Below are 15,699 nucleotides of genomic sequence, written 5' to 3' on the forward strand. Positions count from 1 at the left end.
TATTTAAAATGTGTTAAACTATTATGTTCCGGTGCTAAGCATCTATCTGCCAATAATAATGTGTCTCAGTAATATATAATCGTACTCTATACATGGTGCTGTTTAACGTTTCTTATCACGTCAACCGGTAAACAAAAATCAAAAAAAATCCGTAGTCCTATTAGTCATTATATTATTATTTATTATTGTCCACTTCGGTCCACGTATATATATTATATTTAGCAGGAAGGAAATATTTTCACGTGTCAACGTGATTCACAGAAGAACTTGGTGGGCAATTAACTGAATAATAGCGAATTTCGTAGATTGCATTACGAATATTGTAATTGCTATGAACCTATTATGGGCAAACGCAATATTAATAACAATTAAAATTGTTTATTTTTACGACAGTATTCTACTGTAGCGTCTGTAGCAATAGGTCACGAAATGGGTTTACAAGGAATAAATACTAAATAGTTATTAAGTGACTTTAATGCGTAGTATCATCAGAAATTTTTAAATATTATCTACAAACAGTTATGCGTGATACTAAAATAATAGGTAGTACGAGTATCTTTTTTCAATTAAAATAAAATATAAAACAAAATATTTCCATGTCGTCGTTCTTTCAAAATAATTTATCATATCCGCTATGAGTCAGAGATTGTAAATTAAAAAAAAAATAATAATCATTAAATGACAATTTATACAGCGATTCGTCCTAACTTAAATACATTTCAAAACTATTGGCTTCCAGGTAATACGTATGCACTATTCAGCATGTTATATTGAGTTTATATATAAAATGTATTATAGGTATACGTATACTATTAAAATCATTTCTAATTAGAATTTATTTTAATAATTATTAGTTACAACTTAGAGCGGATACTTTATTTTAATTTAATTTTCTTAAAAATAACCTATTTCATTACATCATACACTTAATTTCAAATGATATTCAAGTAAAATATTATATTTTAAAACATAATTTAAAAAAAAAATTCCCTTAAGTAGGTATCTCCATTGGGAGCCCTCCTATATCGTTCCTCTATCATGCTATGTAAACCACCTATATCATTATTACTCGTTGTGCAAAATTTTGTATAGTTGTATATTTCTTACCAAATAAAAAACAAGAACATAATTTACACCTGAATTCCATATTAAGGAACAATACAAATTTGAACCGTAATGTATAGGTAATTGATTAATGTTTCATGTATGATATATTTTTGTACGTTTTCGTTTAAATTAAGTACCTAATAATTAGTGATTTTAGAACATAAAAAATGTAAAGCTAATTTCTTTAACTAAAAATAATGTTGCTTACGAATAGATAAACAAAAGTTATTTCTTAAGATGACGAAATCATCTTTAATTTCCATTAAACATTTAGATTGAGTAAACAGCTAAAATTTAATTTACGATTTTCTATATTTAGTTAGATGCGGTTTTTATTAGTTAGTTAAAAAGTTTTAAAATGTTTCCATGATATAGGTACATAGGCCATAGCTCAAGGGCATAATACTATTACGATTTAAATTACAGATAATTAATAATCATAAAATATAAATTTAGGTATCAGTGTTTTATACATTATATAATATAATTTTACGTTTTACAAAATATAAAAGTTAACCTTAAGATAGTGCTATAGAATTCTATTTTTATAAAATCATGATTATTTATTCCTTTAACTATTGTACAATTTATACCTTTAAATTAAAAATAAATTTTAAAACTTAAAAACAAGTTAAAAATTAATTTAGAACTACTATAAATATATAACTAAAAATAATAACTTTATATCTCTGAAAATTTGTTATTATAAATAACACTATAAAAAATATTAATTTATTCAAACTATCGTATAAATAAATAAAACGGATCACGCATTAAAAAAGCTATAAAATTATAATTATACAAAATATGTTTAATTTTAAGCCACAAACAACTTTTACCACAATTATGTCATTATGTCAATCTATATATGTATAACATAATATACACTAAATCCAGTGTTTTTTTTTTCACTTATTATAATATTAGTACTATAACATCTAGATTAGTGAAATATAATAATTCACCAAATAATTTATAATAAATTTTAAGTGTGTTCACATTTCCCAACCTAAATAATCGTAGTTTCTGTGCTAGAAAAGAAAAATACTTATCTATTAAAATATAGTTACTACAAGAAGAAAGTAAAGTAAGATAATTACGCTTAGTCGCGTAGCGTTAATGGATGTTTTCGCAGTTCCCATTTTCGACACTCCCATAATTATAAATTATAATATGCTACTCGTATATAACATTAACAGATTCATAGAAAAAAACGTTTTAAAAAGTTAATTCTTGCCAATTACATATTCTTAGACACTATATGACGTGAAAAACTCTTTTTTATTATAGTCATAATATTGTGTATTTTATATAAGGTAAACTCAAAAATAATTTTCTGTTGTGAGTACAGACTCACACAGATATCTAGCAATGGCACATGTTACCAAAAGAATTGGGAAAATGTTAATCATTTGATCCCTTCATATTGGTTAAACCAATAATACCCTTTTTCCGTAATTAATTAAAAATGCCACATCAAATATCGTAATCGTAATATTTTGTTGTATGAAAATTGTTTACTATATAGACCGTCCAATATGTTCAATTATAATAAAATATCGTAAAACTATCGTGTGCACAATGTAGAAAAATATAAAATTAATATATGAGTATGTTTGTTGTATATATTATCTATTATCTGGGATAGGCATTAATGTTTTATCTGACGTATCATTCTATTAATAAAGTTTAATCATTAATATATTGCTAAAAAAAATTGTGGGTAAACACTACGTTTAGTCATGTCCCTCGTGTACACGTGAGTGGAACATTCGAATTTAATATAACATAAAAATATAATTTATGATGCAATCTAAATTAATTTAAATTTATATAATTATAAAAAATATTTTTTTGACAGATTTTTGGTATTCAGAATTAAAAGTACCGTTGGACATTGAACGTAGATGCTCACAAAACAAAAATTTTTCAACAAGAAAAATGTTTAAAATTTAAATATAATGTTAAGATACTAATCAATAATTGTAAAAATATATATGATAAATTAAAAAAATAATAAAATTAAGCTCTTTGATATTATTACCTTTTTTTTTTTTTAATAGTTAAAAAAAATATGAATTCATTCGATATCATAAAATATGTTAGAATCTTCAACCATTTGTTGATCCCATTTTTTTTTTTTTTTTTACAAAGATAAGCATAAAAACTAATAAAAACATATATTATGGCCCTTTTATTAAAAATATCTCTGGGGCCTCAGTTTGCCTGGTTACAACACAGATACCTATAGGTAGCTATATAGCTATGTACCTATAATGTTATGTAAGTATTTGAAATTAGTAAGCAATCGATGTCAAGAAAAAAAGGTTGTTTTGTTTTTAAACTCAACTCACCTAGCTATTTCATAACTATTAACTACGTATACGTAATGTTAAATTGACTCATAATGAATAACAATGCCTATATCTGATTAAATCAAAGCAGTTCTTTTAACTACCAACATTCGCAATATACAAAATGTACACACCATGAAATCTATTATAGACAGACACAATAATCACAAAACAGAAACCGCAAATCCTTCCAGTTATAAAAAATGTTTATGATGTGATACTATATATGTATAGATACGCGATATATTTTTACATATACAATACAAGCGTGGTGAAAAATGAATGAAAACGATAAAGTTCTGTTTGAATTTTGGTGGTACGCCTTGTACAAGTATGATTATTATTGTATCATTGATAGTAATATGTAAGCACTCGTTTTATTATGATATCATGTATCACAGTACGATTAATTTTTTATAAACATGTAACAATTACATTGATTATAACTCCGGATACCTGTAAGTCGATCAAAATCCTTATACGAAAATGTGCCAATCATATATAATATAGCAACTCAATCATTATTGACATCATAACAATATATAATTGCGTCTGTTGTAAATTAGTTACGCCTGAATGACCAATGCTTATAGAGCTAGGATTTTGATGACTTTTTCATTTTTTTTTTTTCTTTAAGTGCTATACATTTCTAACTAAAATCCAAATTAGTTTCGTTTTATAGTATCTTATTAAGAATTTGAAATTTTTATTTTGCATTTTATTGCACTTTTAAGATCATTTTTACAAATATTACGTTAATTTTGTGTATTTAAACTCATTTTTGTTTTTTAAACATTTTTTTTAACATATGTTGTATAGGTAATCCCAATTATTACCATTTGTCCATTGATATTGAAAAAGTAACATAATTAATTGTCAACTCAAATGTGAATATATTTGTTTAATTTACTTCTTAAGTCAAATTTTTAGCTATTTTGTGTAATATAAACAATGAACAAATAATAATTATTTAAAAATTAAATTTTTTTTGTTCGTTCAAGTACATTTTATGGTCATTTTTAAATTCATATTTTAGAGTTTTTCAAGTCATTTTCACATATTTTTTTTTTACAGTACATTTATGTGCATTTTTTAGGTCATTAAAGTCCTAGTTCTACTTATAAATATAGTTATAAGCGTTTAATAACATCTTTACAACGGACATATGACTTTATACGTGAATAAACTAACGCGAATACCTGATAGTATAATCAATGACATCATTGGCATTCCGTCTATCGAAAAGTTCGAATGTAATTTTATTTGAAAACCGATTGTAGTCGTTCAATTATTGGACTAAATACATTACACACGTGTATTATTTATTACTTATTTGTTTAACTTGGTATTTTATCTTGTCGAAAAAAAATAACAAAATGTGGCCCACACATTTTCACGTGTACATCGTCATCTGTATTAATGCGTAGATGCATCGAATACTCTGCAGTGTATTATTTATACATTTATAAAAACTCATCAGAATAAATGTTTTTTTTTTTTTAGAAAATATGTTATCAAAATCAATATTGTTTTCTAATTATTGAATTACGGTTTGTGCATAACTTTACTCTCAAAACTATATTGTCTACTAATAAAATCAACCAAGCATAATAATTAGTAATTACTATTGAAGTAATTGGAGAGATTAATCTATAGGAACTAGTAAAAGTCTACCTTTTCACTAACAAAATATGAATATTGTTTTAATGTATTAACTGTATAATTATATTCAGTTATAAATAATATGTTAAGTATAAATAAATATGTATAATTTAATAAATATTTTATTAAATTTGCAATGTATTACTATAAGTATGTAAGATCTCTGATAAAAATATTTGTATTAGTAAATTCATCAGTTGTAAGGCTAGAGCCCTCGCGAGTCACGACACTATAATACTATATTGTGTTCTCAAATACTACGTTGACTGCTATGCGGCTACCGGCGCGGCGTCAGTATAAAAATAATTAAGTATTGATAATTTTTAGATCGCCGGTTGTCGTAAATTAATTTAGATTTATATCATTAACTTTTCCGTGACGCTGCAATAATGGTCTAGAAAATGTGCTGTGGCGTAGCGGGAATAATTGTAATTTTTTTGATGTAATAAATATAATTTCAACATTTTTTTTTTTTATATTTTTAAATTTTTTTCAAATTTAATAGTATATATACAAATTCATAACAACAATGAAAAATGTCTTTGGCGTACCCATGATGAATATTCTTGTGGCCGTCAGCGGCCACATGGCAGTAAATATTTATCAAAATTTCCACTTAAGAATATACCTATTTTATGTTTAACGAGTTATGTAACTTCACTTTTTCAAAAGTTATTTACCCAACACTGCTTAATATTGTATTCGTACACGAGTGCTCTCCGTCAGGAATGGTCGAATACATAACAATGGGTTGTAGTGACTTTAAAGATTATAGCCCACCTTCACTCCTACAAGAAAATGCTCAAGTCGTACCATCATCAAAGAAATAAATAATCCATAATATTTTCAGCATAAACGTTAACTTTAAAAAATCGATTTGGTGACGTTATGATGAGATAGTGTTCATTATTCTTATTTCTACTCTCAATTCCAATATTATGAGTGGTATATAATGTATATATAACGTTTATAGCTATGTTATTTGTATTTAATTAACATGTTTCAAGCATTCGTAAGAAACTAAAAATATACTAAATACATGGGCGGTTATAATGACATAATAACAGTTTAACTATATAATTTTAGATTTTAGGATTGGAGCTGTTGCAAATGTTTGCCCATCAATTTTGTCGATACATAAATCACGTGAGTATTTAAAACAATGATTAAAAATTCTTAAGAAATTAGCCAATTGTATGTGGCACGTATAATATTTTATATATAGACCGTCGTAACAGGAAGAACTTGGTATTGAACGTTTAACACACATCTGTTTATATAAGATATACATTATAATACAAGAAAATACGATTAACTTACAAATTTAGTGCTTCATTACTTAATAACTTTAAGAATTGTTATATTTTACTGTAATATGTTTAATTAGAAAAATTATCAAGTTTGCTGCTGCAAGCGCCTACATAAACTAGTAGAATATATTTTATTAATTGAAATGTATAAGCTTAAGAGGGATCGGTATTCGATTTACAATGCAAACGATGATATTAGTCAATATTAGTTGCGTAATAATAATACTTATAATAATAATTATTTACTATATTTGAGATTACTATTATTTAATTATTATTATGTTTTTGTATTGCACTAACGAAAAATTTCGAACATGAAATGCGTTTAACATTTTGTGACAAAATAATGTATTTAAAAGCGTGCTAATAGATAGTAAATGATCTAAGGCACGTCTTTTCAAACTATAATACATATCTATTAAAATGTAATAAAGGTTAATAATGCCACACGAAAAATATTAACACTATAATTTAGTAATCAACTGGTATTTCTATCCCAACATTATGACATTTATTTTTTTATAAATTGATAAAAACTGACGTCGCTTAAAAAAAACCTTAGATCAAAATTTCTTTTGAACATGATTTTAAAAATCGTAACCCATAGTCAAATTTATTTTAAAAACTCAAAGAATTTTAAATCATGCTCAGCTCTACATCTGATACAGAGTTGAGAGGGGAAATGTCACTATCATAATGCCTATTTACGAGGCTTAATAATAAATTTTCCATCGAATATAATATCGATCCTCAAAACTCGATCGTAATACACATATTATAATATTACATTCAGGTTATTGTTGTCCTACTATAAAAAATGCATCTAACCTTTCATTTATGTTTTAGACGTCTGCATATCTTCACTAAATAATATAATAATATTATTAAAATCTTTATAAACAGTTAAAATAAACTATAGTTAAGGTATCGTAATAAAACTTCACCGAACCTTTAGTGGAACATAGTAACCTCTACCGCAGTGCCTCCATTCTTCACATTCTTGAACCATCTACAAATTATCATTGTTCAACGCCTGCGAATTTTTCCCTTTAACTAAGTTCCTATGAATATTATATTATGTTATAAGCTGTTTGGTTAAATAATATTGGTATTGGAGTGTTGATACTATGTGTTCGTCGTATACACATTATTCTTGCAGTTGTGTGCAAAGGCACCTCATAGGTAAAATTCCATGATGAGGAAGCAGGGGAGGTATAACGAGAAAAATGTAATTTACAATAAACTAATAATTACAGCTGAAATTTAAATGAATGTCTAACATTTTTTTAGGTTTTTGATTTACAAGAAATTTTAAACATAAAATAAAATTTAAACATTTTATGTACATTCTACTAATTTTACTATCACAATTAAAATTGATCTTATTTTAGGTTTTAAATTCTATGCAACTAATAAAATTTATACTGGCCAACAGGCAATATATACCTAAATTACGGGAAAAATATGTAATCAACGTTTTAGGAGAAAAATATTTATATATTCATAGCAAGCTGTTTTCAATTTTTGTATTATTATTGGCAATAATACTATGTAATTTTCCGTAACTTTTTTGTTCAACTGTCGTTCGATATTCATCCTGTTATCTGTGCTTACACAAGTTACACATTGTTTAAACATTTTATATCGTTGTATATTGTGTACCCACAAAACGTGTAACGCCTTTTGTAGACTGTAAATTGTGATCTATTATACAGGTGTATGCAAAATCAATAGTAAAGTTGTATAACTGAAACAATAAATCTACTAATTTTATAGGTCATAAATATTGTTTGAAAATTTGTTGATAAAATTTAACTTAAAGTAGGTAGAAAATGATAAAGCATAAATAGAACTTAACGATGTTAATATACATAAAATCTTATTATTATACTTAACGTGGAACAAATATTTTTATCTGCCTTTTTTCAATTTACCACGAATGTTTTCTCCAGATATAATTTTTCAGTAGACAATAAACCTGCGTACCTAACGGAGTACACAAAAAAAATATCTGATAAAAGCATATCTGAAGACAGTACTTATATCGAAATTGGCATTATCAAATCAGTTATTTCAAAATATAAAATTATTATCTTATAATAATATATTTTCATAAAAAATTATATTAAATTTTATTTTAAGAAATGGGAAAATTCGTTACACATGTCTTTTTACCTGCACTCAAGCTTGTCCAGAATATACACTTATTGTTTGTATGTAGTCTGGCTAGTGTCCAAGTAGGAATGCGAGTAATGAGCTATAGTCAAAGACGTATATTTGATGAGTAGTAATTGGAAAATGTTCCCCTTTCACCGGCATTTATTTTTTTAGATGATATCTTTATCGATTTATTTAAAGATTTTTGTTTTAAAAATTTCCAATTTGAAGTCAATGATGTACATATATAAAAATTGTTTTCTCTCCACCTCACACCATGTATGTCAAATACTGAAATACATCCTTGTCAGTTGTCATAAACTAAACCCATGTACAGTTTATTATACTTAAATTATATTCCAAGTGTACCAGTTACCAAGTGTGTGTATATAGTATATATAAGTTAAGTTTATACAAGGTGAACGCAATTTACTATAAGCCAGGCAACATCATTTTTAAGATAATATTCGATTTTCTTTAACTGAAGTTCTATTCAATTTTAAATGACATACACCACATCACACCTAAATACTAAATACAATTGAGTATTTTTTCATAATTCAAAAATATTTTCACCAATTATCGTATCATATTATATAATAATATATAAACCTATATAAGCTAATGTTGTACACGGTAAAAATATTAAAAATAAACCAATAATCTATAATATATAAAATATGTTTTTTTAAGTGTGAATGGGAATACGTGAAACAGCTGTGAATCCTATTCGATACACGGGATTAAGGAACCAATGATAAAAATACTTAAAAAATTATATAGATCAATCTATATAATTATTAAATGCTAAGCAAAATTATTTTTTTCAAATCAATATTCCAAAAACATAAACGGTCTGTTATTGAATAGTGCATATAATATACTATAATTTTGTACCTGATACTTACCTATATACGCACAATAATTATTAATTATTATAAAAAAATCTAGAACGCGTTTTAATATGACGTATCTATTATAATCAAACACCGATAAAAGTATACAGGTAATAAAACCGTCCGATTACAGATTAATTATTATTACAATCGTCAAAACACGATAAAAATACTTGCAAAATGACGTATCACAAGTATCGCGCATTCGCATGTGACTAGCGTACACAAACATACATTCAATGGATATTAATACGATATTACGATTTGATTATATTACTCGTATTATTATAGTTTCATGACAAGAATGCCTAAAGTTACTTATGTTGGTAAAAAAAAAGTCATTATTCAAAATCGAAGATCGAGAACTTCCATAAAATATTTTATATCCATCGACTATAATATAATATAACTAAGGCTCGGAAATTGATGTATTTTGCATTTTTTTTTTTTTTTTTTGAACCTATTAAACGATGCTCCGCCACAAATGTGTTTCATAAACACGTAAATCTAAATAACTAATTTTTATTTTGCATTTTTTGGTTTTTTTTTACTTTTTAAGTAAATTTTTTGTCATTCTTAAGTTATATTTTCCTTTTTCAGTTATTTTTTTTGTCATTTATAAGTTTTATTTTCCTTTTTAATTCAATTTTTTGTATTTATAATTAAATTTTGTCCATTAAAATCTTTACACGCATAGTTATTGTTTTACACAGATTGTATATAAGTACTTACATTAAATTTATATTTTATAAAATAATGTTCTACACAAGTTGCATATGGGTTAGGTAAAAATAAAGATTCGATAAAATAAGACAATTGCTAGCTGTCATTTTTACTTTTGACAATATAAAATATGATGCTTTAATAGTACAATGAAATAATCTTGAGTAATTTTTATAATTATTAGTTATTACTATTCTTTAAAAAAAAAATGTAATTTACCAATTTTAAACAAATATTTATAATTTTAAATCATATTTGCATTTATTTAAGGTAATGTTTTAATGTTTTTAAGGTCATCAACTTCCGAGCCCTAAATATAACCCTTAAATTGGAATATCAGAAAAAAAATTAAGTGGACACCACACCCACATATTGTGTTGTCTCCGTCTTACATACATACAACATAGTAAATTTTCGTTCATCAGAATTATATTGTTAGTTTTAACATTAAAGTAAATTTACCTTATTATCAAACTTAAAGGTAAGAATTTTATCTAAGCAACGACATAGGCTTAATATTATAATTTTAAAGTGAGTCATGAGCATATTTAAGTTTTAATATTTTATATAGCTCTACACAACTCAGTTTAAAATTAAAATATTAATAAAATCCTGTCATGTCCTGGATAAAATTTTTACTTTTAAGTTTGATCATAGGCAAATTTACTGTAATGTTATAGTTAACAACATTTAATGGATTTTGTTGAACGAAAATGTGGTATATTATATAGGTATAACATACCACTATATATGTGGTATGTGGACGGAGATACCACACGCAGGTGCGGCGTCCTCTTAACACAAAAACAAATGCAATGAATCATTAAATTTAACTAAAAAACAGAACGGCCTAAATCACGAATTAGCGTAATAGTGGAAGTGGAACATAGAGAATTATATAAGATTAGTAGGAAAACGGTATTACGTTAGGGAACATCTGAAATCCATAGGGTGATAGGTGAATCCTATGAGAGACTTGGTTTATCCAAGTGTAAAACTGATTTTTAATGGCTGTTGCCGAAATGAGCCCGTTAGAGCTTCTAAAAATTGCCTACGCGGACAGTGTTTCATGTCCACATGGCGGGGTATTGGTTAAAGTTTTCAACTAGCAATAATCGCACCTCGGATGAACCTCATTGGTTACGATATCGCCACTGCGCAAAGCTAAAGATCGAGTCTTAATCAGCCCGTATATGTGTAGTATGAGACTCTAGCGTGGCGTGCGGATGTCCGGCCGGTCGAACACGACTTTTAAAGTTTAGCACACATCCGGTCCGTTCATCAAACATACCGTGCGCAAGAAACCAGACATTCATTTGACAAATTGACAATTAACCATATCGGCCGATGCGCGTTGGTCACCAGCGATCGGCGATTCGCGCGTCCCGCTTGACGATCACAAACATATCGCTCGTCAACGACATCTATCGGCAAAAATTGGCGCGCGCTCGTTCGAGACGACCGTTGTTACTCTGCCGCCGCCGCCACCATAACCACCACCGTCGCCATCTCCGACGCGGACGATTATACCTAGCAAAGGTTATCGCAATCGTCCAACCACCAAAACGATTTTGTTTTCGATTTACGCACAATAATAATATTATTATTGTTGTTATTATAAAAACAAAATTATCAAACGATAATAATTTTAATAATAACAAACAATATGAATAATATGATATCATGTAGGTACATTGTACACATTTGGTTTTAGTTAAATTGTACGAATACGTGCACAACATAGTTCATCGATTCTACGTAAAGCCGTTTTGTGTAAATATCAATTTTTTTTTTTTTCAATATTAGCAATGGGTTGTAATCTCTCTTCGTTTAATTGTCCGTATAATATTATACCAAATTTCTTTATTATTATTATCAATATTTAAAACACTATTTCGGCAGCGAAAAAAGTTATTACAGTGTTTTTTTTATAAAAACAAAAATATTTTTGTAGTATTTAGTATTTGTTGCCCGGGTTTGTGATCTCAAATAATAAAAATTATCATATTACTGCTATTGTAGTGTAAATACCTTCTCTGTGTCGTATTGTTATCATTAATCGTAATTTGTGACCTGCCTACCATAGTAATATATGAGCACTTGTGACCCACTTGTTGCACATAGCTATGGTGACAGCTATGGTTATGGTGACAGTGGTCGTTATTGTTACAATATTCGTAAACGATCAAATATCATAGTTTATCAAACTCGATTACACTTTCAAACTGTGTACTATTTAGTAGTTCACAATCCGCATTCCGCTTGTTAGTGGGCGACATGTGCACTTAGTTGAAAATGTAGCTGTACTGGTGAAATCGCGATTGTTGATTGATAAAATACATCGTATCCGCATTCATATTATCTAAACGAATCAATATAATATTATCTTACCATATTAGCCTATATAGGTACCAAGTGTCATTATTGAGTTATATAACAAGGTGTCCATTTATTTTTTTAAGGGGTTGAAGCTCAACCCCTCGTCGAGGAGAAAACATTATAAATATCTTTCACCTATCTAATAGAGGAAATGACGCCCTTATATCCCTCAAATAATATACCAATGATAAATATAACACTGTAATGGCAGACAGCAGTTTTTGAAGCTTGAAGTTGTATAGTCTACCCATGTAAGATTGTACAGTTAGTGAATATTTAAATTTGTAAACCAAAACATAGATTAAATAATTTATAATTTATATAAATATAATCTAACTTTTAAGAACGCCGAATAAGAATATGTACAGTAAAATAACTTTGTAAGTACACTATGCAGTTTCCCTCTGAGATTTTATAGCGGTGGAAGAGATAGTGTTTTCCCCCTTTCCCCTGTTTTATATTATATTCATATAATACATCAAAATGTGTAGAGTTAATATACTACTGCACATATTACAATATGGATAGAAAACTTTCAATACTTCTTAATGATTAATTAATAATAAATTAGTAATTAAATAAAATTTACACAGTAAAATAATATTCAAGTAAAATGCTTTTGAAAATATATTTATTATTTAAATATTATGACGTATAAACATAATTGTATATAATCAATTAGTACTTAAAACAGAGGAAGGGGCAAAACACCATCTCTTTCACCGCTATAAAATCTTAAAAAGTAACTGCACAGTGTATTTACTAAGTTATTTTACTATTTACTGAACATATTCTTATTCAGTATTTTTTAAATCTCGTTAAAATAACAATAATACATTATATTAATATCACAGTTTACACGTGTTTTCTGACGATTATAACTTTATAAGATAAACGCCAAACATTTTAGGTATTTTAAATTATAATTATAATTCCTGAAATTATAAGAAAATCTGTCGTACTACAATATAATTGTATTATACGACGTGGACATGTAAATTAAAACGTTTAGATATTATAAAATTTATAATGTATTATATATAGTGAAGCATCTAGGTAATCTACAAAAGTATAAAAGATGTACTAAGTATGCATTTTTTAATAATTTTTATTGATTATGATTAAAATGGTAGTTAAAATTACTATAATACTAGGAGGTATTTTATAATTAATAATAGTTCATTTTTATATATTTTTCCATTCGAGAGTTTTTGCGTTCAGTAGGTGATTTCTGATTATATATATTAAAATTTACAGTTAATCCTATTATTTTAATAAGTAACAATATTTACCGTTTTGTTTTTTTCTTGGAATGAGTTGCATAAAATAATATAACCGAAATTTTGACGTAACGATCGTATAGTACTTATATGTCTTGTATTTATGTTTAAACATTTAACAATTTTCTATAAAAATATTATACCTATAGACTTTTTCTCGTATTATATAATATACAAGCTATAAACTGCAGTATAGAATATAAAACTATAGATAAAAGGTATACGCAATATATTTTATACAATCAAAATATAATATTCTTATTTTAAACTTGATATTAACCATTAAGTCAGATTAATTTTTTTTTTTTTTTTTAACAGCATTTTATTTGAATTTTAAAAATAGTTTTAAGTAATGGATTAAAATTAAAATAAGTGTTTGCTTAAGTAATTTGTATTATTTTATTTAATTAGTCTGATAACTTTTCCACTCGTACCTACCTAAATATTATTAGTTTAAATAATTTAAACATAGAAATTACTGTATACAAAAACTATAAACAGCATTAATTAATTTAATAAATCAGTAAAAATTATAAATTATTGTTGCTCTTAAATATTTTATAGCTCATCTTGATTGTTACTGAAGTATTTTATCAAAGTATTATTTTTACATTGGTATTTTACTTAGCGAAAATTTTTTTAAAATTAAATTAAAACATATATAACATTTTACATTTATCACTGTAATAAATTTATAAAAGAATACAAGATTGATCAATGATTTATAAACTGAAATAAAAGCAATGTATAATTTGAAAGCCATAAATTATAAATTTGGTATCATTGTATAGATAATTGTCATCACGTGAAAGTGAAATAAATAATAGTTATACAGTCATCGGCGTGATGCTAATTACATTTAATTATAAAATATTTCCTGGTTAAAGGTTACACCCATAATATTTCAATATTATTAATATAATAAATTGTCTATAAAATATGATATTAAATTATAGGGCTTAGAAAAATTATAAAAAAAAAATCTTATCTGCTTATACCTAGATACTATACGTTTATACATATTAAAATGTTCTTACTTCATTACATTTTGCTACTTTGTATTTTTGTAAGTATAGGTACGTATTATTATGAATAAATTATATTAGTTATTTAATTTACAATATTTGAGTATTATAATTTATTTATTAGATAGATGGCTATGTATATATATCTTGCTGATTCCTGTATTTGATAATATACATTATACGATCATGATAAAGTATAAAAAAATAGTATAAACTACTATGTCTATAATTATATATTCCTATTATTATAACATATTAAATAATTTCAACAATAAATAAGACGCAATAGGGTAACTTCAGATGAACATTACAGGTTATTACATTTAGATAGTCACTTATATAACTAGATACTGGTAAAAATGAAAAAAATATATAAATAAACATAGATAAATACTTATTAAATTATAATTTTCATTTATTTAAAAATTTAAATAGCTCTAAGTATATTAAATATAAAAATATATCATAACATTATACCAAAAATATGATTTTTCTTTTTACTTGAAATTTCCTAGATTAAAATTTTCATATCTACAGCTACAGACTATGAGTTAGTACATAGATTCATCATTATTTGGTATAAACGATCTTGATCATTTTTATAAATTTACCTGCATTTATCGTCAATATTTCAAGATTATGAACATGTAAACTTATTCTATCTGTTTACGTATCATTTTTTTTTTTTAGAAACATTTAAAATACTTTAAATTAAAATTTATTTTAATAATCTTATAATATTTATTATTTTTAGACTATGTTTATTTATTAAAATTGCTGACGTAACATTATACGTTATAATGTAT

General features: G+C 25.8%; 1 non-coding gene across 1 annotated transcript; it reads right to left on the reverse strand.

Annotated features, from left to right (window-relative positions):
• Window positions 1-11,235: 11,235 nt before the first annotated feature.
• On the reverse strand, window positions 11,236-11,375 carry LOC112597084. Its single transcript, XR_003114820.1, has one exon. It is a non-coding gene; the product is annotated as a U4 spliceosomal RNA (small nuclear RNA).
• Window positions 11,376-15,699: the final 4,324 nt, after the last annotated feature.

Source organism: Melanaphis sacchari, unplaced genomic scaffold (genome assembly GCF_002803265.2).
Source record: "Melanaphis sacchari strain LSU unplaced genomic scaffold, SCAv2.0 Contig36_pilon_pilon, whole genome shotgun sequence".
NCBI lineage: Eukaryota > Metazoa > Arthropoda > Insecta > Hemiptera > Aphididae > Melanaphis > Melanaphis sacchari.